General features: G+C 37.1%; 1 long non-coding RNA gene across 1 annotated transcript in view; it reads left to right on the forward strand.

Annotated features, from left to right (window-relative positions):
* LOC105465817 (uncharacterized) overlaps nt 1-27,083 on the forward strand; it is a 157,421-nt gene that overhangs the window by 122,070 nt on the left and 8,268 nt on the right. Inside the window, exons 2-4 of the long non-coding RNA XR_977811.3 lie at nt 15,006-15,106; nt 15,626-15,676; nt 23,366-23,430. This is a non-coding gene — a long non-coding RNA (uncharacterized lncRNA). The remainder of the gene's footprint in view (nt 1-15,005; nt 15,107-15,625; nt 15,677-23,365; nt 23,431-27,083) is intronic.

Consider the following 27,083-nt stretch of genomic DNA (forward strand, 5'->3'; position numbering starts at 1 on the left):
TTGACCAAGACATGAGACAGCTTTTCCCTTTAATGAAAGGACATTTCAAGTCCCCTTGAGGAAGAACCTTGCAATTCCACAGCAAGGATATGTAGTAGCAATTTCCCCAGTCTTTCCCTGAAGGGTCTTATGGCTAATTTCCAAATTAACTCTGGAAAGTGGAGCACTGAGATCTTTCAATGGCTATTAGTTACATAATTTCAGGTGACACTATAATCAGATGACTCAAAAATGGCAACATGGCCCCTTTGATAGTATAGAAACTTGCAAAGGTGATAAATAGAGTCCTGGTACCAGTCTGTCTCAGAGAGGTTCTTGTGTGTTCATAGACACACGCTGTGATTTTTTTAAAACTCTGTAAGTGCATTATTGGGATGAATATACCAAATGATAGGAAAAGGAAAACATCTGGGTCTGAGTCACAAACTAGTTTGGCTTATGTATTAGGTTTCTCCAGGCAAACAAAAAAATTTATATATATTATATATTTATATATTTATTATATTATATATTATATATAAACATATATATATTTGTGTGTGTATGTATGTATATGTAAAACACAGTTTATCATAAGAAATTGGCTCACATGATTCTAGAGGGTAGCAAGTTTATATCTGCCATGTAGACTGGCAGGCCCAAGGCCCAGGAGAGCCAGTGGTAAAATTCTTGTCTGAAGGCTGCCTGACTAGAAACCCGGGAGAACCAATGGTGCAGGTGAAGTTTAAAGGCAACCTACTGGATAATTCTCTCTTGCTTAATGAGTCCAGTCTTTTTGTTCTGTTTGGGCTTTCAACTGATTGGATGAGGCCTATCCACATTATAGAGGACAATCTGCAGTACCCAAAGTTCATTGATTTAAAGGTTAGTTTCATCCCATAAACTTGGCACATAAAATTAACCATCACAACTTGACTACAATTGATGTGGGTTTAAATTGAAATGCTGCTTTACTACAGCCCCATTCAGGAGGAAGTTTTCCTAGAAAAAAAAAAAATGGTGATGGGGAAACTTCCCAGTGAGCAGAAAGTATACTATTAAGTTACTCTTGTACCTAAACGTGGTCTGTAAATAAAAGTGGTCTTAGGTAAGAATATGAATGGACCCCTGAGGAGAGGCAAATGATTTGGTTGCTTTCTTAGCGGCTACAAGAAACAAGATTGGCAGTTTAGAAATAAAGAGGTCTGGAAAGAAAGATGTGAGTAGACCTACGAGAATGGGTGGTATCAATTTTATGTGATTCTAACCTAAAAGTCTTGCAAATTTTGGTGTTCCCATGTCATTATCACTAGTGTACAGCAGAGCAGGCATTGAACAAAAGATGAATAGGATAACTCTTTAGATGGCATTTAGTGTCCATAATAGCCATGTTGACAGAGAAGAAGGCAGAGAAGTGTCCTCAAACAGGGGTTTCCTTTTACCAAAGTTGAACTAGCTACTGCTTACCCTAAACGACTTACCTGCTAGCATTAGTCAGATGCTAAGCCCTCTACCTCTGTATGGCAGCATCCCTCAAGGAGACAAGCCAGCCAAATTTTGAAAGTTAATACATTATACCTCTTCTATCCCAGAAAGAACAGTAATTTGTTAATATTTAAATTAATGTGTATTTAGGGTATGGATTAGTCTTTTCTGCCCACAGTGGCTCAGCACCACCATCCAAGGTGGTTATGGCTTACCATGATGAGATCTCCTTGGACCAAGTGGCGTGCACATGACCATGAGATCTTCATCACCCAGAAGCTGACGATCTGACAGAACAAAGGAATGGCATCTTGTAGGCACAGCTAAGGTTCCAGCATGGGGATGACATCTCTCATTATCGAAGCACTATTATTGAAAGCATGGTATATACTTTGAACCAATAGCCATTGTGTGGAGCTCTGTTCTGAACTACTAGAAAATGCAGATATAGAAACTAAGAAATAGAACTTAGAGTGACCCATTTTACCACCAATCCCCCATGATCCATTTGTAGTGTGTGTATTTTCTTTCTCCAAAACTTTAGCCTCTGAGGAACTAGAGGTCCTAGTTTTTTAGAATTGGGTTGGGTAGGGATCCTTCTATCAGAAGACACAATAAGAGTCTAATAAACCTAAAGCCATAGCTGTCATCTGGTAATGAAGTCCCTCATGAGAGTGCAGAAACAAGAAAAGAACAAAATTACTATGCTGGCAGGGATTATTGTCCCTGATTGTCCTGAGGACAGAAAAAATTGTGCTACATAAAGAAGGCAAAAAGAAGAATGTCTTGAACTCAGGGGGTCCATTGGGATATCTCCTGGTGTTTTCTTGCCCAGGAATAATTATGATCGGGCAACTTCAGCAAGCATAACTTTACAAATGAATGTAACTAGAGGCTTATATGACATAGGAATAAAGGCCTCAGTTACCCCATAATGCAAGCAACATGCTAGATAAAGGATCTGGAATGGTTGATAGAGGAGGAAGATGGGAGACATTAATATTTAGATAAACTGAAACAACAAGGATAGTAACTTGTTCTACTAAACCTACTGTGTAAAATTTTCCCTTTTAAAAAAATTAAAACTAGACACCATCTTGAAGCCTTAACTCAAAACAGTGAACTTAAGGTGGGGCACAAGTGGATCTGAATGGTGCAAGGGTTTAAGTATAGCTGATATTGATGATGCCGTCAGTATCCCTCCAGCACTTATTCATGAGCACACCAACCCAATAACTTCAGCTACAAACCCTTGCAGCTCTTTATCTAGAGCCATTCATTCCACAGGCTAGAGATATCAGGTAGTAGCCCACCTCCTCAACAGCCTTAACCAATGACTGACAGGAATTGGTGCACAAAATGCTCCTGGTACTTTCCTGGGGTCAGTAGTTAGGCATGATGGGCTAACTCTGAGGCATGTTTTGTATGTCCCTAAGCCTCAATTGCCCACTGATGGTTATCTGCACAATAACACACCCTTTATTTGCTTCCTTCTCCTTGACTCACTTCCCCATTTTCCTACAGGTGCTTTCTGGAATCATCTTCCAAATAAACTATTTGTATTGTATCATTGACCCAATGTCTGCTTTGGGGAAACCCAAACAAAAATATTTTTACTTCTGAATCAAATCTCTGATTTCGTGTTTCCTCTTTTGAAATGAGATACAAACATTGAGAAAAAGAGGAAAAAAAAATAAGACAAAATAGCTGGAAGAATGGAAGGGAAAATGGAGATGTTCTTCACTCCAAGAAAAGAGTGTTCTCTAGTGGCATTGTGCGTTCACCTGCTCAGAAAGGAGGAATATGAAAGAAGAGCTAGGCTCTGACCATTTCACTCCATCAGACACTTACCCAAACTCCAAAATAACCACAGAGAACACATCTGGTTGCCTGAAACTGTTACTACAATATAAGCTATGTCAGTTGGGGAAGGGGTCAGCTGCAAATAAACTGACTGCAGTCACTTGAGTGTATAAGATTTGCTTTCATCAAATCATAAAATATGAGGCAGTGAATGCAGGTCTCTTCCAACTGCTTAGCAATAACGTCAAGAACCCAGACATTGTCTACTTTTGTGTTTCAGCATCTTTTGTACTTATGCTTGCCATCTAGGGTTTGTAATATAGCGGACACACCCTCATCTCACTTCTATTGCAGGCAGAAAGAAGGTCAAACAGGAAGGCATCGTAGTTATACTGGGAAATCTAAACTTTCCCAGAAGCCCTCAGGTATTTCTACCAGCTAGAATTATGTCTCATGGTCATCTATAGATGCAATAGACTATTTTTAGTGGGGTACATTACCACCCTGGATAAGGAAGAAGGGATTTAGGAATTAATAGTAGGTCAACAATTACTTTCCGCCACACGAAGTGAACACAAGTAAAACCCAAATTATTTCACATTAGGGTTTGCACATCTGTCTAAGGTCATTTTGTAAAATCAATTCCTGAGGACTGGACCCTAGGGATGAGTGCGTGACTATTCCAGTGTTTTCATGCAATTAGAAGGCTACCTACATGGTGGATGCGTGTGTGTGTGTGTGTGTGTGTGTATTGGAGAGACAGGTAGGTATTATCTAACAGCATGCCAATAAGTAACTAATATAAAAATGAGATCAATTAAAAAACCATGTTAACATAACAGAGAAGGAGCCAGAAACACAGAGACAAGAAGAAGGTATAGAGCTCATGCAACAATCCAAACAATAGGACCGCACTTTTTACCCAAATGCATAGCTGATTAGGCTTAATCACAGAAAGCAGAAAAACTTTCAGGTGGGCCTTCTGAGCGTAATTTCTCTTCTGTAGTCTAAGTATAAGGTTGAATGACTTTATAGACTGAAAATTGAAGTCCTCAGTTTAACATCTTATATCTCAACTTCAGTAAAACTGTTTCAGCCATCATGTTCTATTTGTGCACATATTGTGTTTGGGTGTGCATGTGTATGCGTGTATGCACCCTCACATACATGACTTTTTATAAAGTCAGAGTATTCCAGAGTCAATCCTCATACTAATTTTCAATTTCTAAGGGATTTAGAGGGAATTCTGAGAAATCATTCCCTTGTACTCACCTGCAAAATTCACTTGTTGTAAATAATGAAATCCCCAGGAAGATACAACACCATTATGCTTCTGTTCTTTTCTTACTTTTCAAAATATGTACAGAGTCTTTTGATCTCTCCAGACACACCAAAAACTGCCTATGGATAGAAAGATGTTTCTTCTAAGATTCATAATTTTCCTTTTACTTGAGTGTCTGTAGCTCTTACTACATGTATTGCACACACATGACAATGCAGAAAATATAAATGTGCCTTCTTTTATTTAGAATTAAAAGTCTTCAGGAAATTCATTGGAATGGCAATAAGAAATGCATGCTCATACATTACTAATCTCTGCTGTAAAAAATGGGATTTACAGTAACATGATGTTTACGCCTTGTGCTTCTGAGATGCAGAGACATGCGCCTCTTTTTGCCAGGCACTTTAAAGCAGAACTATTCCATTTCATGCTGATGGCATTGCAGCATCAAAGAGTACCAGTGAAATTGTTCAGGGTCTTCCAAACAAATTTCTAGATTTCATTATCGAAAAAATTGTCTGCCCATTCGTACTGCCTGTCTTAGTCCAAACTGACAGCATGAACTGGAGTGACTCCAAATCTGTTTCTGTAGGGATATCTCATAGAACACAATGGCAGTTACAGAATATATTTCAGAATTCCATTACATTACCTCACTGTTTAAAAAAAAAAACATAAGAAGAGGAGTTTTTATTATTTTACTTTGTTGTTTTGCAAGAGAACTTCTAGAAAATTTGCATTTACAATTTCCTGCCAGGAAAGGTGGAGTATAGTTACACCAGGTTTTCTGGAATACCAGATATGAGGACAAAAAGTATAGATTTCCAGGTGTATCACCTGGGCTAATTATAATCTCATAGGCTGACTCAAATTTGCATGGGAATAAGTATAGTTTGCATACCCACTACTCCATCATGTATTCAAAGTTGCTACAAGTTTGATATAGATGAGTTGTTTTCAGCTAGATATTTCAGCTTATTCTTGTTACAGATTTCCTTCTAATCGACATCCTTTTTCCTAAGATCCCCTATAAAGTAAGACATTGTGTTATTTTGACCCACATGAAATTGTCATTTTTCTAAGTCAAAAGTGGTTACATATAATGTGATTTGACTCATCCTAATATGTGGCCCTAACTAGAAAAATAACTTGAATTAACTATAACTGCCTCTCTTCCCTAAGAATTTGCCCCAGAATCCTGACCTCTGAATGGTTCCAGATAACACATTCTTTATTTCATAATTCTCCTTGTAGGATACATAGTATTGCACAAGGATTTGGACAATTGTGGCTCAAATTGTGGTTCTTCCATTTCCATAGTCTTAAGTTAGTTATTAATAACGGTTCCAATGTTATTCATAGTGGTTGGCATGGGTTTTTATGAGGTTTGTAAGTACATTTTCAGATATTCTGGGAGGAGAGATAAGTATATATTTATCTTACAGGTTAGAAAACTGGGGCAGCTGTGATGAGAATGATTCCTATAGTTATCATTTAGGCAAGGACGATGTCAACCTCAAGTCCTTTTCTTCTGCTGCCTAACTCCAACAGGGCTGTCAGGTCTGTAACTGCTCACAATCAATCACAGTGCTTCAGTCTACACAACTCGAATGATTTGACCTCACTTGTCATCTCTAAAATGTGAATAATAATAGTATCTACTTCATAGTATTGCTGTGAGGATTAAGATAGTCAATACATGTGAAGTATTTAAGAGTAGTGTTTGTATTGGGAAAATTGCTCTGTGTGCTGGATATTGTTATTAGATTTTTTAATTCAAAAGCCTCCTGCTCTGGGAAGGTGAAACTTGATGAAAAAAAAACTTACACTGGAATTTTATTACAGTGAGTGTTCATATGTGTCAAAATAACAATATTAAAAATAAAACTAAAGTTGGATTATGAGTGGGTGTATAACATTCTGCCATAATAGTAATCGTATATTTCACCATCCAGGGAGTTCATCCATATTCCGTTTTGTTTATAGTCTTATGTTGGGTAGAGGAATAATTTTAGGAATCATCAAAAAGCCAAGGTTTTTATCATAGCACCTGGAAGCAAGCATACCATGGAGGAACCATTCACCACATTTGGTGCCAAAACACCTCAGTCCTTTCACTGCCGTGACTGTGGTCTTGGACATCACTCAGCCAGCCACTGCCAATCCAGCATGTCTGTTTGATGGTGCAATGTTTTAGGAATTGAGATCATGCGATGAGTTCTCTGGCTGCATTTCACAACTAGTGCTTTTTACAAGTCCTGTAGGATTGGAGCTGTTGGTCTCTGGGCTCATTGCATGATGGCCACATATGAAATGCTCAAAAAGGACAGATGGGAGCAACTTTGGCAACTTCTGGATTACAGTGTATTACTAATAGACTACTTCATCCAAAGACCAAAAACAGTACCTAAGTAAGACTGTGTTATTAGTCTGCTTATAGATAAGTCTTATCTTGCAAGATAATCATATGTACTTTCCCAGCCGTATAATAATTGCTGCTATTTTATATATCTATTGCCAAAAATACTTGATTCTCTAGTTACCAACAATTTGCTTCTGAGTTACTAAAAATGTCTAAATCTAACTGTTGAAGTTGGGATTTATTAGGTGAGACTCTTTCTGTTGAGGGTCCAGGAAGCAGGGGAGTCAAGTTGATGAGGGATGGATCACGGAATTGCAAGCCCAGGGTGGGGGTAAATGACCTGATTCATGTACATTCTGTACAGCTGTTGTAGAAATGCTATTTCCTAATTTTTTCATGGGAATAAGAGGCCTAGTTGGGGAAGAGATGAAGTTTGTGAGCAAAACAAGTGAAAGAGTGGAGATTATATTTATGTTGTGATGGTAAGTATTGCCTTAGATGGAAAGAACAGTGAGGGCGAAAACCAGTGGAATTTGATAGAATGAGGTGAGGCGAAAGGCTTAGTATGTGAGCTGAGGCAATTCAGCATCTGTATCTACAGAAGCTGGGAAAGTAGCATTCATATGTCTTTCATAAGACAAAGGATCAGTGCATTTTCTTTGTTGTAAATATAATAGTTCCTTAAATAAATGAATTAGGTCAGATGACAAAACCTTAAACTTGAAAGTTGCATAGGAAAAGTCCCATAGTAAGAAAATAGATTGGTATATCTTTTTAAAAAAAAAATTATTATACTTTAAGTTGTGGGATACATGTGGAGAATGTGTGGGTTTGTTACATAGGTATACACGTCCCATGGTGGTTTGCTGCACCCATCGACCTGTCATCTACATTAGGTATTTGTGCTAATGCTCTCCCTCCCCTAGTCCTCCACCCTCTGACAGGCTCCAGTGTGTGATGTTCCCCTCCCTGTGTCCGTGTGTTCTCATTGTTCAACTCCCACTTATGATTGAGAACATGCACTGCTCCTGTGCATGTTTCTGTTCCTGTTTTAGTTTGCTGAGAATGATGGTTTCCAGCTACATCCATGTCCCTGTAAAAGACATGAACTCATCTATTTTTATGGCTGCATAGTATTCCATGGTGTATATGTGCCACATATCCTTTATCCAGTCTATCATTGATGGGCATTTGAGTTGTTTCCAAGTCTTTGCTGTTGGGAATAGTGCTGCAATAAACATACGTGTGCATGTGTGTTTATAGTAGAATTATTTATAATCCCCAGAGTAATTTATAGATGCAATGCTATCCCCATCAAGCTACCACTGACTTTCTTCACAGAATTAGAAAAAACTACTTTAAATTTCATATGGAACCAAAAAAGAGCCCATATAGCCAAGACAATCATAAGCAAAAAGAGCAAACCTGGAGGCATCACGCTTCCTGACTTCAAACTATACTACAAGGCTATTGTAACCAAAACAGCATGGTACTGGTACAAAAACAGATGTACAGACCAATGGAACAGAACAGAGACCTCAGAAATAACACCACTCATCTACAACCATCTGATCTTTGACAAACCTGACAAAAACAAGTAATGGGGAAAATATTCCCTATTTAATAAGCAGTGTTGGGAAAACCGGCTAGCCATATGCAGAAAACTGAAACTGGAGCCCTTTGTTACACCTTATACAAAAATTAACTCAAGATGGATTAAAGACTTGAACGTAAAACCTAAAACCATAAAAACCCTAGAAGAAAACTTAGGCAATATCATTCAGGACATAGGAATGGGCAAAGACTTCATGACTAAAACACGAAAAGCAATAGCAGCAAAAGCCAAAATTGACAAATGGGGGTCTAATTAAACTAAAGCACTTCTGCACAGCAAAAGAAACTATCATCAGAGTGAACAGGCAACCTACAGAATGGGAGAAAACTTTTGCAATCTATCCATCTGACAAATGCTATACTTTTAGTAAATGACATTTCCTTCAAATTTCTTTTCATGAATTAAAACTGGAGGTTAAAAAAATCAGTGAAAAAGAAAGGTAACAACGTCAAAATAACATAGTAAGAAACACATCTTCAGCTGAACAAACTGTAATGAATTGGCTTTCTTTTTTGATGTCAGGGTCAAAGTTCACCCAAGACTGGAATTCCTGTTGATGTCTAATAAAAGGTTGCAGAATTCTCAGGCCTTGAAAACTCAGTGTTGAACTGAAGCAGATTTCTTAGTTGCAGAGCTTCTCAGAGTCTTTACTAATTTCTAATAGAAGCCTATAAAACACATTTCCCAAATTTGATAATAGCAGACACATCGGTAGGGACTAATGTTTTCCCAACACATTTTGAGAAATGTTATTCAAGAGGTCTCAGCAATTCTCCTTTATGAGCCTCAGGATATCTTAATAGGCCTCATTAGATTGTAGCTATTATTGTGTGTGAAACACTTTACACATATTATTTTTAATTCGTAACTCTCATGTATGCAAGACATTATTAGTGCATGTTATAATTAAGGAAAGAAATTCGGAGAGGTTAATGGATCCATCCAAAGCCACACAGCTAGTAAATGAGCTGTGTTTTAAACACAGATCTGCCTCAATCTACTGCTTTTTTTTCTCCTATATAAATACAATTTCTTTCTTCATAAATATTGTTGAATTCCATAGGTGCTCATTCTGTTTGCAGAAGAAGATGGTATTCTTCTATCTTTTAGAATTAATTACAATAAAGAATACACTTTTGATAAATTTAATGCTTACTTTAAATAGCTATTATGGAAGGCAGATTGGTAAAAAAGAAACAAACAAATAAACAAAAAAAACCCCAAAGGAATGAAATCATTCCATATGAAGCAGGATATAACCAAATTCTGTTGCCGAGTAAGACTTGAAAATTATTTTCAAGGCTGCATTAATGCATCATCTACTGGCTTTCCCCAGGCTTCTGCTGTTACTTTGCCAGATTCAGATTTGATTTAATAAGCAACAGTTTAAGAATAACCATTTATGAGCTATCCTTGCAATGCTCAGAAACATGTTCAACTTGAAAGCATCTTGGAGACTTTGTTGAACCAGAAGGACCATATCCTGTGCATTTCTTATTTTGCCCTGAAATAAAACCTCTACTTTTCTTGTCCTGGCACTCTTACTTGTAAAGCCTGGCCTATAAGCTTAAATATATTTTCCTGCAGGAATAATCCTTGCTACTTTACCTTTGCTTCAACCACACTAAATAGTTGACAAAGCACAACTGCCAACTTTAATGGGCTTCGCCTCCCCAGCCACTCCTCTCTTTACAACAAGGGTCTTCATATTCCAAATGGATGGTTTCTAAAGAGAACCATTCAATCAGCTTACTTTTCTAACTCTAGTGCTATCGAGTTAAAAACAAAAAAAGTCTCCTTTTTTTCTGAACTGTAGTGTGATGTTTTTCCTTTTATTTTATGAATTCAGGATGCCTGATTATTATAAACTGTTCAAGTTTTCTATCTTACATCACACGAAGTCCTCTGACTTAAATTATAACTCTTTATTTTAACTCTGTTTCCACCATAAGTATGGAATTCTGAGGCTGTTAGATTATACTTTTTGAAGCCAGTTTCCTATTTCTAAGACAGTTCAGGGTCTAAGAGAACAGGTTGAGAAATTCATCAAAGATTGTGGGGTGTTCAATCAAAGTACCTCTGCTTTGAAATTTCTTTCATATTTACTACAATGCTTTTTCTTTGTCTAATTTTGTTTTATTGTGGTAAGATCAATCTTCTTAATAAAGTTTTAAGTGTATAATACATTATTGCTGACTGTAGGTTGAATGCAGTACAGCAGATATCTAGAGCTTATTTATTTTGCTTAACTAAAACTTCATACCCATAGATTAGTTACATGGAACAATATTCTGTGAAAAGAGGTGGGAAAGGTTGGAGAAAAGTGAGATAATGACCTGGGAATATAAGTAGAATTGCCAGATAGAATACAGAATGCGCAGTTAACTTTGAAATTCACATAACAATGAGATTTTTTTCTTCTATAAGTATGTCCCATGCAATATTTGAAACATACTTTTTCTAAAAACTTTTTCATTGTTTATGTAAACTTCAAAGTTAATTGTTGTCCTGTATTTTTATTTGCTAAATCTGCAGCCCTAGATATGCGAAAAGTGTTGGTACAAAGGGCAAGACGTGGTCATGAGTGAGAAAAACTGCATGTGGAGCTGGGTACACCCGGAAGGAGTTGGAACAGGAAGACTCTAGAGGCAAGAATGACTATAGGAGTGTGCATAAAAAGGGAGGAAAGAAAACCTGCTTCTTAGTTTCTACAGTTACACTTCGTGAGAATATTTAAGAAATAAAATGAAAATAACCTAATCACTTCTATAAACAAATAGACAAAACATCAAATGTTAATGTTTTATCACATTCCCATGTAAAACACCAAATGTGGGCTTTTATAAATTCTGAATTCAAACTGGTTTTATTTTTACAAATCATTTCTCATTTTATCTGAAATAGTAACATCAGACCTGTATTTTGTAAAGTTTATTTTTTAATAAAATTGCATGTCTTTGGAAAATAGTTTATGTTCCAGGATTTGTTTCAAGATAATGTATATGTGTTTGCCCTGTATGTTTATTCCCCACACCTGTATTCTAAGCACATAGCTGACCCTTTTGCAGATAGACTTCTGAGATGTTTTGGCCTGGCAGAGATCTTCAGTTACCATCTGGCTAGGAAAAGCCTAAAAAGATAAATGCTAAGATTGCTTTTGAGGACAACTAGAGACAGAGGAAGTAAGTGACTATCAGAGCAACAGGCATGACGTAGAAAAATATTTCCCAGGAAAGAAAAAGAGATGGAGGAGGAGAATGGGATGGTGAGGACTGGCATATTTCCTTGTGGTAGTACTCTGCCTGTAGACTGGTGAGTGAATGATTTCCTTGAGATATGGTTGAGGAGGCTCATCCCCAGGGCAGACATAGAGATCCTCAGCCTTCCAAAGTACATCAAACAGCTCAAGTACAAATGGAGCATAGGCAGACCTGAAGGGACCCTGAGCACTAGGCCTGCCGTGCCTCAGTAGTAACCATAACACACTAATGGCTGATGACCCAGGGCCTTCCTCATTTCCAGGTATTACCTAAGACCTGGGAACCTTTGCATAACACTGGGCAAAGGGGGTAGTCCACACGCCCCCAATTAAATTTCCCACCAGCACAGCAGATATCTAGAGCTTACTTAGATAAGGTGAGGTGAGTCAGAATTAAGCTGATTTGGGAAAAAGAAAGTGAAATTTCTTGCACGCCTGTGGCCTAAGATTTATACCCATGCTACATATTTGCTTCATTTGAATTCCACGTTTACCAATTACTGGGAGGAAACCTTTTATTTTTTTTTTCTGATAATTATGCCTAAGGTATCATGATATGAAATACTAATTTTATAATTTTTTTTGTAAGATATTGTAGGTTATAGAGAAATTCCCAAATTGCTTGATTTTGATTCAAGTAGGCCAGACTGTAACTAATTGTGTTTCCTCTAAGATTTGAGAATAATTGAATCTGCTTTTGCTTTTGCCAAGTCCTAGAGAGTAGTACTCGATATAATAATATTTCCCTAGCATTACTTCAGCAGTCAAACAAGAATATAATCCAAAAAGCCCCCTGTATTCACAATGACAATGCTCTTATGATGAAACCACAGAAAGAAGTTGTAATTAATGCAAGGAATAATGTGAACAATCTATTAACATAATCTGAATGAAATCCTTGCACTGTTAAATGCAGACACTAAGTGCTCGTATAATACTTTATTAATTAACAAAGTATTTATCCACAGGGAAATGAGGATAAGAGACCATACACTTTGTCAGACTACAGGAAAATGTATTAGTGCTTCATAAGAAATGCATACAATTCAAACAATAGCATGATTATCTTTTTAAAGCAATTACATTTAATCTCAGAAGAAAGAATAAATACATTAATTCTTCCATGTTCCCTGATAAGCCACCAAGATACATAAGCGATCATTTTCTTTTCCTACAGCTCTGGAGGCTGGTGACAATTCAGCGTGTGCTGCTTAGACAACTTATACAGTGAAATACCACTTAGCACACAAAAACATATTATGAGATTAACTGACTTTTGGCTGAATAGAGTTCTCTTCCCTGGGAAGCTGTGGTTTGTACTTAACTTTGCACATTCCTTTCATCTTTGGAGACTTGAATCATGAGAAGGTGGATGCTTTAGTCTGGTTAGTATTGTTAAAACAGAATACCTGAGGCTGGGTAATTTATGAATAAAACAGTTTTATTTAACTCATGGTTCTACATGCCGGGAAGTTCAAGAGCACGGTGCTGATTTCTAGAAAGGCTTTCATGCTGCATCATAGCATGACAGAAAGTCAACAGGGGAGTGGATGTGAAGAAGGGGCCAAATAGGTAAAGGAAACTTGCTTTATAACAACTTGCTATTGTGGGAACTAATCTATATCTGTGACAGCAGGAACTTACTTTTCAAGAAGGCCTTAACCTATTCATAGGGATACACCCCCCATGACTCAAACACCTCTGACTAGGCCCCACCTTCAATACTGCTACACTGGCAATAAAACTTCAATATGAATTTTGACAGGAACAAACCACATCCAAACCACAGCAGTGGATTGCCTATAATAATGGTGTTTGGTGTTGAATTCCAAGTCTGTTTTTGTTGTTGTTGTTGTTTTATCTTGATGTGCTGGGTTAAATCAAGTATCATCACCAAAAATGTCTTCTACCTTTAAAGCTCCAAATGGAAGGCAAAGTAGTTAGCATCATGATTTCTTTCTTTCGACCTCACTCAGCTCTTCTTGACCTTCCAGACCTGGGAGCTGATAAGCAGAAGGTCCACTCCGCATCATATTAGCAGATTGTGACATTATATGATGATCTACTTACAGGCCTTGTGGCCAACAACTAATAAGACAGAGTTTTAGCCAACATGGCTCTTATTCATCACCTCCTAAGCAATAACCTGATTATCAGAGCTCCAGGTTCCAGCCCTATACCAGTCTCTTGTCAATCAGTATCAGAAGGTCTGCTCCAAATTCTCTTATGGTTGCTTCATAGCTGCCTCCAATGGCTACTGGCTTCTCAGAAATATCTCTTTCCAGTTTAACCCAGGGACCAAGACGCAAAGTACTATGTGCCCTCAGATGTCATAATTCCTCACTGGGTTTGCAGCAGATAGATGAGAGCTGGTATAGGACTACAATGATTTAAAAAAAAATGTATCCTGAATAAGATGTTCAATAGGATAAGGCATAGAATCAAGAGACCTAAGTCCTCTATGTCATATGGTATGACATTGAGAAAATAATTCAACCTTTAAGGCTTCTGTTTATGAGATCCATAAAATGGCTGTATTAATTATTTTTCTGTTGCTTCCTGGGGACTGTTGTGATGAAGAATTATTACTATATATGTGAAAGGGTTTTGTTTTTTTGAAAAGTACAGAATGTTAAAGAAATGCATTGCATCATTGAATTAAGTCAGCCCTTCATAATGTTTTTCCTAAAGCATGTCCATCAACCATTGCAATGTACCATGAAAAAATTGCTATAAATGTTACATGATCGAATACATTTGGCAAAAACTGCCTATGGTATCTTCTAAAAGATGGATGATGCTTGTTGGCGTAATAAAGATTCTGAAAATTCCTATCAAAAAGACACTTGTTAAATTTTGGTTAACTCAATGTTTTCCTTACTTTTTTGACCACTGAACTTTTTTAAAAAATGGCATTAGTCATGAGGGGAAAAGACATAAAAATATAAAACAACAACAAATATTTCATGAAACTAGTTTTCTATAAAGCATAATTTAAGAAGCTGGGTAGAAAACTGTTTCAAAGGTGACCCTGAAATGAAATGTGAAGACATCATAGTTTGTAAAAGAAAAGTTGCTTATTTTTATGTAAGTATTCTTAGGCTAAAGCTTGAATCGTGTCAATATGAAATAAAAAGGCATCCTATATTGTTTTCCACCAAGTTTTATGGCTTTCCATTCATCAATTTAAATATTATGATCATGATACTGATATTTCCAGGCAAAGGGCAAGGAGACAGTCAGAACTTCTCACATTCCTCATTGCTGCCACAGCTTCCTTCCCAACCACCCCGGTGAAAAACAAACATCGGAAAGGAGGAGGTAAGGGGAAAAGTGAACAAATCCTTTCAACCAACCCTGTATGTCAGGAGATGACTAAATAACTATAACTGAAATAATGTTCAGTTCTTATTGGCTACTTTGTTTTCTTATCCAAGTAAAATTATAAGATCAGTATCATTTTCAAAATCTAGCAACCAGAGAACAGCAATGGGCCAGGTTTTGAGTTTGGTTTCCATGCATCTTATCACTTTCTCTCACTTCTCTGTCTCCATTTTCCTTAGTCATTTTTCTCATTGTGTCTTCTTTGGTTTTCTTTAGCAACTCTATTTCTTTCCTTTTTTTTTGGATTTAGTAATAGGTTGGGCAGAAAGAAAGTAGATATAGTGATTTTTTACAGATCAATTCTGTAAAATCATATGATTTTATAAATTTATTTGAATAAAAGACAACCATAAAGTACTTGCTATTACACCAAACACAATTCTAAGCCCTTTTTATTTATAATTCATTTACTCTTCGTAATTACTTGATCATAGATACTCTTGTCTTTATTTACAGATGAGGAAACTGAAGCAGAGAAATAAGGAATCTGTCCAAATCTCACAGCAAGTAAGTGGTAGAGGCCATATTCAAACTCAGCAATTCTTCCCACTGCCCTATTTGATCTCAAAAATCATTCTGAGCCTCAAAAAATGGATTATAGTTGATAAGATATATTCCTGTTTTACACATCATAAAGTGCAATGAAGATTGAAACAGCATAATGAGTAACCTACAATCAACGATTTAGCTTTATATCTTACAGATATATATTACACTTCTACTAGGTGCATTCTGGTGCAGACTGTCCTTGGGGGAGTAAAGAGGTTCTGCCTCAAGGTGGTTACAGTTATGTTGGGGGAAAAAAAAGATATACACTGTAAACCAAAGTATGAAAGAAGACTGCCTTTTGGAATGCTGCTGCATATGCTGTTTATAAGTACTTCATTTATGGTTCCAGTTTCTTGCCTAAGATCACACAGTGATAAGTAGCAGGACTTGACAATTTGTTATTTTTTGAAACAATATAATATTTAAAATATGTTAGATTTATTCAGTTCAGAATGTATGAACGTTTTCACCAAAGAACAAGTGTCTGCTTTACAGTCTTCATTGCAACCTGTTTTTTTCAATGACCTCATTCTTAAAATGAATTTCTCTTAGTGGTCTTTTGACCTAATAAGCTGCAATGATATTATTGCTAATCAGAAATAGCAAGTATATGATTACAATACATTAGTGGGAATATGAAGCCAGTAACACTGAATTTTATTGAAATGCTGGAGAAAGTTGTCTTCTGTATAATTGAAAAAGTTGCATGGTATATTTTCCCACATGGACAACAAGCTGTCTAGGTAAAGGAATTCAGGGGGATTCTGAGGAATGTGGTACATATAGTCAGAGATAAGTTTTTTCTTGTTCATTCTGGAAACTGGCTTTACTCAGGAGAGATCTTGAGTTTCCTGGAGTCAAAATTGTATGTCCCAACACCTTACACTGATGGCTGAAGTGATCCAGCACTATCATCACTCCTCCACATGAAGTGACTGTATCTGGGAGGATTGACTCTCTAACTAGATAATACATTAAGTAGAATTGATCTTTGTGAAAATTTTATCTTTAGGCAAAGCTGAGTAGAAATGAAGTAGAGAGATTAAACTCTGGCACATTTTGAGGATGGGATAGCCTCATAGAAGGAGAAAGGGCCTATTAAAGATTGCTTGAAGCAGCTAAAATCAGAATTATAGTAATTCTCACACTAGTTTGCAAGTTCTTTTTCCAGTCACAAAAAGTCTCCATTAATTGTACTCATTAGAAGTCACTACTTTATGTCAGTGATGCTAGAGAATGAATCTGCCTGAAAGACTTCAAATTCAACATAGCCAGGACTTTGTCTTCAAGGAGGACTTTCCAGATGCTTCCAGAGAGATTGTTTTGTTATACGTTCTTAGTGAGCCCTGAATTTCTCAGCATTTGCCACAATTATAGAAATTAGTTTAATCTGGCAATACCAGGATCCCTATGTTTCCAAATCCCCAACCCTCTGGAGTTACTCTTTTCTTTACCATTAATATAGTCAATTTGACTTCCTGTGTCCTTGAGGTAAGTGTAACCACCTATCCTATATCATTTAGAATTCCCATGAAAATAAAATTTACATTCTCCTTGGATCCCTCACTTCTTGGTCAGAATACTACTCGCATCTCAATTTTGATCGGCTTTCACCATTTAATTACCACTCCCACTCACAGGTCTCACTCTCTTGCCTTCATTTTCTAAGTAGGATAACAAGCCATTTGGGTTTGCCTTGAATGTGGGACTTTCTTGGCTAAGACTGGAAAAGTCCTAAGCAAACTCAAACACCGTGCTCACCTTATTCGTTAAGAAAGCAATATGTAACTCTATTATGTGTAACAACTGCTGAAGAATTGGGAATAATGATGGTGAAATACAAGCAGAAAGAGAAAACAATGTAAACGAAAAGATCAGACATCAGCGTAGCCAAGGTGCCTTGTCCTCTCTATGCTTAGCCTTGGTTAGCTGACATGTTTCACTACAGAAAACTTTCTCTCACCTCCTTTTCTCCCTGAGTCCCAAGCTCCCCACAAAGTTCTTTTCTCTTGATCTACCTGGGAAAAAAACAAACATTGCTGTTACTTTGAAATAAAGGATAATTTAACTCCCCTAGTCTCCGTCTCTTTACTAGAGACCATTCTTTGAGGCTTGGTTTTCATTGTCAAGTTTTGTTGTTGTTTTTAATAACAAGGGTGGTCCACCCTGACAGTCTCTCTTGAGGCTGTCAAACTTTAACAGTTCTAAAACTGTAGTCCATCTTCTAGGAATGGAGAGGTTCCAAATTAAATATGTAGGTAAACCTCAATAGCAGAGAGTATTTGCTTGCCTTTTTGAAGGAGATGTTTGGCAGCATTTTGGGTGAAAGTGGAACAGATCTGAGGTGAGTGGAAAACATCTTTCTGCAGCTAACACTGTACCTTGTATCAATTAGGCACTTAAAAACACCTATTGAAATGCCATAAATATCCTAAAACCATTTAAATAAAAAATACACTGAAAAATATCTTAATATGGAAAAAAGTTGTCTCAATTAACAAGAGTCCCAACATATATGGGTTCCAGAGTTAATTCAATGGCTCTTTGCTGTTTTCAGGAGGCATGTAACTTCCATCTTTCAAACTCACCATCCTCTGTACCTTTGCTGTGCCTCTTCTCATTGTCACGAGATGGCAGTCCTAATTTCAAATGCAATAGACTGCATGGCCACATCAATGGAGGAAAATAGGGAAATGCACTTCTGTTCTCTTTTCAATTAGGGAAGAAAGTCTTTCCCAGAACTTCCCACCAGATTTGTCTTTCAGATTCATAAAGTTAAAGACAGGAAGCTAGGAAAACCAGGCTCTAAGTGAAAAATGCAGGCTCTCGTAAACAGCAGAGAAATAGAAGGCTATTGGTTAGGCAGCAAACAGAGACTTGTACTCACAGGAAAAGTGGGCCATTATCAGTAAATTGAGGTAGTGAGATTTCCTGTAAAATGAATTTATGTATAGAATATCTGATAATTTTTAGACACATTTTGGCAGAGACTGAATAGATGCTCATCAGAATAATTTTTTTCATGATACACAGAAAGATTACCTTTCCCATTATCTCTTCCAATTACAGGGGGCTGGTATGACTGAGATCCCACCATGGAAATTGTGTAGAGGTGCCTTGGAGGAGATCTATTGAGAAAGCCACATCTCTCACATAAGACTAAGATGCAAATGAAAAATAACTTTTATTGATTTCTAGCACCACAATTTCTAAGTTTATTTGTTATTGCAGCATAATCTCTCCTGCCTCACCTAATATGCTCATCTAAGGAGAAAAATATTACTCAGACTTTCAATAACCCTTCTTTTGTGAATGGCATGCAAGGTCAAAATTGAAACTTATTCTTCATGATATATTTCTGTGGCTTCAGAAGTCAGCATATATTTACAAGTTGACTAGAATTTATGTCTTGAGAACCCCTATCCTTAGCAGAGTTTATTTGTGCAAAGAAAAATGGACTGAGGAGGCCCAGCACGGTGGTGCATGCCTGTAATCCCAGCACTTTGGGAGGCGGAGGTGGGCGGATAACCTGAAGCCACCAGTTCAAGACCAGCCTGACTAACATGGAGAAAACTTGTCTCTACTAAATACAAAATTAACTGGGTGTGGTGGCGCATGCCTGTAGTCCCAGCTACTTGTGAGACTGAGGCAGGAGAACTGTTTGAATCTTGCGGAGGCGGAGGTTGTGATGAGTCAACATCGCCCCATTGCACTCCAGCCTGAGCAACAAGAGCGAAACTCCATCTCAAAAAAAAAAAGAAAAAGAAAAGAAAAATGGACTAAGCTGATTGAATTATTTTCATCATTTTAATAGAAGTGATTGCAAATTGAAGGTGAGGTTAGACTCAACTTCATTCTTTAAGATACTGTGAAAGGAAGCATTATGGGGTCAGTTATATATGGCCTTACTTTTTGTGTCAGTCATCATAATCCTGACTTTTATCACTGTGTCGTTCAAGCACTCACCAGCCTGCTGTGTGGGCAAATTTTGTTAGTCTCCAGGGATTATAAAGATGAACAGTGTCTTGTCCTCATAGAGCCAACTGTTTATATATTAACAATGAAAAATTCATGTCATATGAAGAGTAGTAGAAATGTATGCATGGTGCAATGTAACATAGAAGCAAATCTTATTAAATCTGCCTGGGGGATAATTCTGCACTATCTCTCAGACATAAAGCTCAACATAAGGCCCAAAGGATGATATCAGTGTTCAATAATGTTATCCTTTATCCTTACTCCAAAGCTATGTTCTAGCCTAAAAGTACTTTTCTTTTAAAATTCTGTTTGCTCCAGAATTTTAGCTGTCATCAGTAGTGTGGTGACAAACAGATTCCCCCTTCCCAAATAAAGTCTTGATATATAACATTTACTAATTTCCATGGTGTGAACATTTTCATCATGGCCAATTTCAAGCTGCAACACTTCAAGAACCGGTCAAGAAAATTGCTGAATATTTAATTCACTATTTTGAGCATATATAAGCCAGCTCCCACACACCACTGGCATAATCTGATAAGATTATCCTAATCAGTATATCTTTAAGTATTTTTACACTTAAAAGGACTTTTAAAATTTTGGATTTTATGAAGATGTTTCATTCAACAAATATAATTTTTCCTTTTACTAGGTGCCCAGTCCTTTTATAGGTGCTGGAGATGGAGCAACAAACAAAATAAACATGGCTCCTGCCATTATGGTGTTTCTGATCTAGTGGACAATGATGACTATAATGGAGAAAAATAAAGTGGGGCAATGAGGGCACTGAGATCTTATAGGAAATACTACTTTGTATGTGGTGATCAGGGAAATTCTTATTGATCAGATCACATTTGCGCAAGGTTTATAAAGAAGTAATGGAGAAAGCCATGCAGATATCTGGAAGAGGACACTGAGGGTGCAGAGACTCTGAAGGAGAAGTGTGCTTGGCATGTTTGAGGAAGAGCAAGAAGACCACTGTATCTTCATTGAAATGAGTAGGGAACACAGTGGCAGAGTATCAGGTGATAGAGGTATACAGGTAAGATGGGAGGATACATACTATGGATTAACATTATTTATTAAATGCCTACTTTGTGGCCATAGAAATGGTAAGAGTATAAAGATACTGTTTTATTTAATCTTTACAAGCCTTTGGGGGAGTTATTATCATCCCACTCCCTTACCAGTGATGAATTTGAGGCATAGAATAGTATTTTAGTTTGAGTTACCCAAGAAGCAAATCCTAAAGAAAGGGCCTGAGTTCAAGTGGTTTATTTGCGAGCTGATTGCTGAAGATGCCAGCAGGAAATGTGGAAAGTGAGTCAGGGAAGGGAAGAGAACAGAAAAATGATGAGATCTCAAGACAACTATCACTGTGGACAACTGGAGCTTAATACCACTGGAGAATTCTAGAGCTTAATGTAGAAGCATGACCCTCAGAGTTATCTCACTGAGGGGTTACAGAAATGGAATACGCAATATATATATATATATATATATATATATATATATATATATATATATATATAAATTATAATAAAATATAATAAATTATAACTCCTAGCAGTTATAGGCTGGTGCTATTCCCAAAGGGTGCTAATTATCTGTACTTTCAGCCTATTGTACATTTGAACATGTATCCAGTCACCAGAGGAAACATTTAGACAAAGATTGACAGGGGACAACAGTTAGTAGTGCTAGGTGCCCAAAACTGTTAATTCCAAAGAAGTTATGGGTGGCATACTGGGGACATTGACTATCAAGACTTAAGTAACTGGTATTTCACAAAATCAGAATTTACACACTAACCCATACTGCAGTGCTGGTGGAAGAAATTAAAAGATTGTTAGGACCTCAACTGGCCTACCTTTGTGTTACAGGGAAGGGAAATATGTTTTATTTCATAGAAGTCAATATACCCCTCCCATTTTGAATACTAGTACTGATTCATAATGAATATTACAACTAGTTTTCATCAGTAACCCCAAAATGTGACTAAGAATTATCATGGGTTTTATTTCAAAGTGATTGCCAATATAAAGAACATTTAGAGATGATGAGCTTTTTTTTCATATGTTTGTTGCCCACATAAATGCCTTCTTTTGAGACGTGTCTGTTTATACTCTTTGCCCACTTTTTGATGGGATTGTTTGTTTTTTTTCTTGTAAATTTGTTTAAGCTCTTTGTAGATTCTGGACATTAACCCTTCGTCAGATGGATAGGTTGCAAAAAGTTTCTCCCATTCTGTAGGTTGCCTGTTCACTCTAATTATAGTTTCTTTTGCTCTGCAGAAGCTTTTTAGTTGAATTAGATCCCATTTGTCAATTTTGGCTTTTGTTGCCATTGCTTTTCATGTTTTAGTCATGAAGTCTTTGCCCATGCCTATTCCCTGAATGGTATTGCCTAGCTTTTCTTCTAGGATTTTTATGGTTTTAGGTCTTACATTTAAGTCTTTAATCCATCTTGAGTTAATTTTTGTTAAGGTGTAAGAAAATGGTCCAATTTTAGTTTTCTGCATATGGCTAGCCAGTTTTCCCAACACCATTTATTACATAGGAAATCCTTTCCCCATTGCTTGTTTTTGTGAGGTTTATCAAAGATCAGATGGTTGTAGATGTGTGGTGTTATTTCTGAGGCCTCTGTTCTGGTCCATTGGTCTATATATCTGTTTTGGTACCAGTACCACGCTGTTTTGGTTACTGTAGACTTGTAGTATAGTTTGAAGTCAGTTAGTGTGATGCTTCCAGCTTTGTTCTTTTTGCTTAGGATTGTCTTGGCCAAAAGAAATGCAAATAAATACCCCAATGAGATACCATCTCATACCAGTTAGAATGGTTATCATTAAAAAGTCAGGAAACAACAGATGCTAGAGAGGATGTGGGGCAATAGGAACGCTTTTATACTGTTAGTGGGAGTGTAAATTAGTTCAACCATTGTGGAAGACATCATGGCAATTTCTTAAGGATCTAGAACCAGAAGTACCATTTAACCCAGCAATCCCATTACTTTATAAAGGATTATAAATAATTCTACTATAAAGACACATGCACACTTATGTTTATTACAGCACTGTTCACAATACCGAAGACTTGGAACCAACTTAAATGCCCATCATTGATAGACTGAATAAAGAAAATGTGGCATATATACACCATGGAATACTATGCAGTCATAAAAAAGGATGAGTCATGTCCTTTGCAGGGATATGGATGAAGCTGGAAACCATCATTCTCAGCAAACTAACACAGGAACAGAAACCATGTTCTCACTCATAAGTGGGAATTGAACAATGAGAACACATGGACACAGGGAGGGGAACACCACACACTGGGGCCTTTTGGGGGGTGGGGGACTAGGGGAGGGATAGCATTAGGAGAAACACCTAATGTAGATGACGGTTGATGGGTGCAGCAAACCACCATGGCCCGTGTATATCTATGTAACAAACCTGCACATTCCTCACATGTATCCCAGAACTTAAAGTATAATAAATAAATTAAAAAATTAAAAAAGAATGTTTAGGAAAAATCAGTGAGGAGTTTTTCTTGAAGTCTAAACTCACAGTAATTTAAATAGACCAGAGATTTCCACCAGCAATGGTGCCAAAGACACAGGAGTTACTTGATATCACTGGAGATTAAATTTTTTCTTCTCTCTCTGTTACAGTGATAGCACAGTTCAGAGGACCAAGAAGCTGAGGGATAGTGCAATGTGAGGCAATACCTTTAATGGTAAGAGAAAGGGGAGGGTTGGAATATTGTGTTAAAAAATAGAACTGAGACATTTTCAGTGAAGAGTTGCTATGTTTGTCCAAGAGGCCTCATCATGTCCACATATAAATAGATATGAAGCAGCTCTGGCTTTCAGGGAGCAGCCCAAGTGTGCCTGTGGTCTCTCAGCTCATCCATACGTGACATTTCACAAAAAGAGATGGAGAGTGGAAGTGACTGGAAAGAACCCTTTGGGTTATACTGATCATTGCTGTGTGCTCCATGAAACTCCACTATCTGAAAGGTAGTGGTCAGGAATTCAAAGAAAATCCTACAGAGAGTGTGATACAGAAGGTTTTGCATAAATTAAATGTAACACAGCCATTCCCAGACCTCAGAGATCTTGTTTTTCTCTCCAATCTCCAGTTAGATTATTTATTTGAAATGGTATCGAATATGCCTGTCCCTAGGCTAGGAGTAAAATAGCAATTTTGATGCTGAACATAAGGAGAAGAGAACAAAAAGATTAAAGCAATCAAGACAGAATGGGGCATGTTTTGGAAAAAGGCTAAAAACATGGCAAAGAGAATACCATTCTTTGCTGATACGCAAAGAGCCAAAATTTAAATAAATAAATGTTAAGGCCATGTTCAAGATAAGCACAGTTGTTTGGTATAGAAAAATGAATAATATAGCAGAAAAAGACGTGATCAAAACCAGTGGTTTAAAACGATTTTTAAAACAGCAGAATGCTTTTATTCCAGTGTAATTGTACATGAAATTCAATTGATAAAGCAGATAAAAATGCAGCTGCTCCAGTAGAATAAGGGGAGACCAAAGGCACTGTACCTCTGCCTCTCTGTTTTCCTGCAGCTGCTCCTGTAGCCCTGCCAAGGAATTCTTACACTCTGCAAAATGGAATTTGAAAAGCAAACATTGTAATGCCACAACTTCTATCCATTGCATAGTTTTATAGGTGTTAAAATATTATTAACTCCTTTTAAACTGGTAGGTATACACTAATAAAGTTGCAGGCCTTTCTCCTTTCTTGTGTTCACAATTCTACATCTTACAAATAGAGTTGGAAGATGTAACAGCTGACAAAAGTACAAAAATTGAGCCAGCCTATCTCACACTTTTTGGTGCCCCTGATGATATTGGCAGGAGAGAACTGTATGTGGATGATGTGCAGTATTCACATCAGTAATAAAATTCTTGTCTGCCCCTTATGGTCTGATTTATTTGAACTTCTTATTGTCTCTCAGATCCTTGACCCAGGGACTGTTGGTAATTTGCATTGCTTCTACTGAGTAAGTCGGATATGTTGAATATTTATCTTCAGAAGGTCAGAGACCTTAGGTGAACTTTGTATCTAGTTAACTGGAATGATTAATTCATACATCCAAAAGCTAAAGGGTGCTTTCTGTGAATTGTCAGCATCCATTCTTTGAAATGCAACAGGACGGTTTAATAGCTTAAATGCACTGGTGTTGAAGGTTTGAGGAGGGCTCAGTACTTCTTGGTCTCATGTGGAACTAAAGGCACAGAAGCGAAAAAGACTATTTAGCCCCTGCTTAAGCCATAACCAGGACAGAGAAGTGCTTGGCCCTGTAATTTAAATCATTAATCTCCAGTGAAGAAGAAAAGGTGGGTTTATGTCACTTCTGAGTAGATAATCTGAGGAATGAGAAGGCAACCTATAATTGCTGTTAAAAGAGAAACAGCAGTCAGAGCAGGGCTGGGAGACATACAGACATTCAAATTCTTAAGGCTTCCCTGCTTCCAGCTTGCTTTGTCATCTGTAAAATTGGAACAAGAATAGCTACAAGACTGGGTGTGGTGGCTCATGCCTGCAATCTCAGCCCTTTGGGAGGCTGAAGTGGGAGGATTGCTTAAGGCGAAGAGGTAGAGAGAGAGGCTGCAGTGAGTCATGATCATGTCACTGCACTCCATCCTGGGCCACAGAGTGAGACCTTGTCTCAAAAAGAAAAAAAAAAAAAGTAAAAGAAGGAACAAAAGAATAGCTACAATGATAGGTTCAATTATTCAAAAATATTCACTGTTTCTACCAACTTTATATCAGGAATAAACTTTCCTATTTCATTGACATTGGATTTAGTCATGCAACTGGGTGGACCTCATCCTGGGCAGGAAGTACTTCATATTTTGGCTTTGGCCTTGAACTTGCACAGCTAGTGGGATATCAGAAGATGTGATGCAGTAACAGTTTAAAACATGCTTATCATGAGAAAAAATGCTCCAGCTATCCTGATGTCTAAGGAGTAGGAAAGGCTTGTTGAGTAGACCTGGATCCAACCTTCAGCTGGAGGTCAAGTCCAGCCTACATCACCAACCCCCTCATTGACCCACAGATAGAAGAACAAAAATAAATATTTTTTCTAAGTCCTGGGTTTTAGGGTGCTTTGTTACACAGCAATAGTTAATATACTTATATATAGGTTATTATAAAGATTAAATGAGGTGACGTATATGAAACATCTTAATACAATGCCCATCAACCATTAAACGCTCAATAAATCATTTCTGCTATTATAAACAATGTTCATATTAGCATTTGGGTTATTTTTCCTTCAAATGTTGCTGGCAAAAAAAGGGATCGCACATAGCCTTTTGGCTGGAGTCTTGGCCTGGTGAGAAAAAGCTTGGCAGAGTACATTGCGAGGCAAGTCTCCTTTATACTGCCCTACCCTTCTAGTTCTTTCACCTCCGTTGTGGAGCACTGCAAGCAATGGCAAGATTAGACATTTCTTTGGGATTTTTTTTCTTTTGGAAAGAGGTCTTTTCGTGGCAACCAACTAAAATGGTAGGCTTTCCACAAGCTTCTTTGGGTGTGCAGTTGTAAGCATTTGGATGCTTGTGGTCTGATGCCGGCTCTGCCACTAGTTTCCCTGTTGCCTGAGGAACTTAACCTCCCTGTATTGCACTTCCCTGATTTACATAATGGGGCTGATTATAATTGCCAACCTCACAGGATTGTTGTGCGAATTAACTAATGTTTGTAAAGTGCCTAGAGGTCCATAGATGAAAGGTGCTATATAAGCCTATTATTATGTCATCAGAAATGAAATTCCAATAAGATTACACTTCCATTTAAATTCCCATTAATTTTGTCATCATTCTAGATTAATTCTCACCAGTTTTCTAGAGCAAATAAATAAATAAATAAGAGAAAAGGGTGATATATTAAAACATGAAGCATTCACATGAAAAGGAAATTAGCTAGGAAAAGCTAACACTTAGAAGTGATTTTTAAATTATTATCCTTTAATGAGCCCTGATCATGTAATCAATATTATGTAAAACCTAGATATGGTCTCTGAGTTTACAAACTAAATTATAAACCTGACTGATTAAATAGCTAACATTTTCTATTTCAAGTGTGTAGAAATGAATGCTATATAAAGGCCTATAACTCAACTCATTTTTAAATTGGACCTCTTGTTATAGGAAATAACCCCAAAAGATTAAAAGTGTATAAAGAGTATGTTTATGAGGTTATCATGTGGTCTGGTTAATTCTATATTAAGTCCATGTGAATTAGTGTTGATAATCAGACCTACTTAAGTGACCTGCAGGTAATTAGTACCATAAAGTTTGATTATAAATCCTCTCATAAAATCAGGAAATGTTAGATCTTGAACATCTGATTTAAT

Source organism: Macaca nemestrina, chromosome 2 (genome assembly GCF_043159975.1).
Source record: "Macaca nemestrina isolate mMacNem1 chromosome 2, mMacNem.hap1, whole genome shotgun sequence".
NCBI classification, from domain to species: Eukaryota; Metazoa; Chordata; class Mammalia; order Primates; family Cercopithecidae; genus Macaca; species Macaca nemestrina.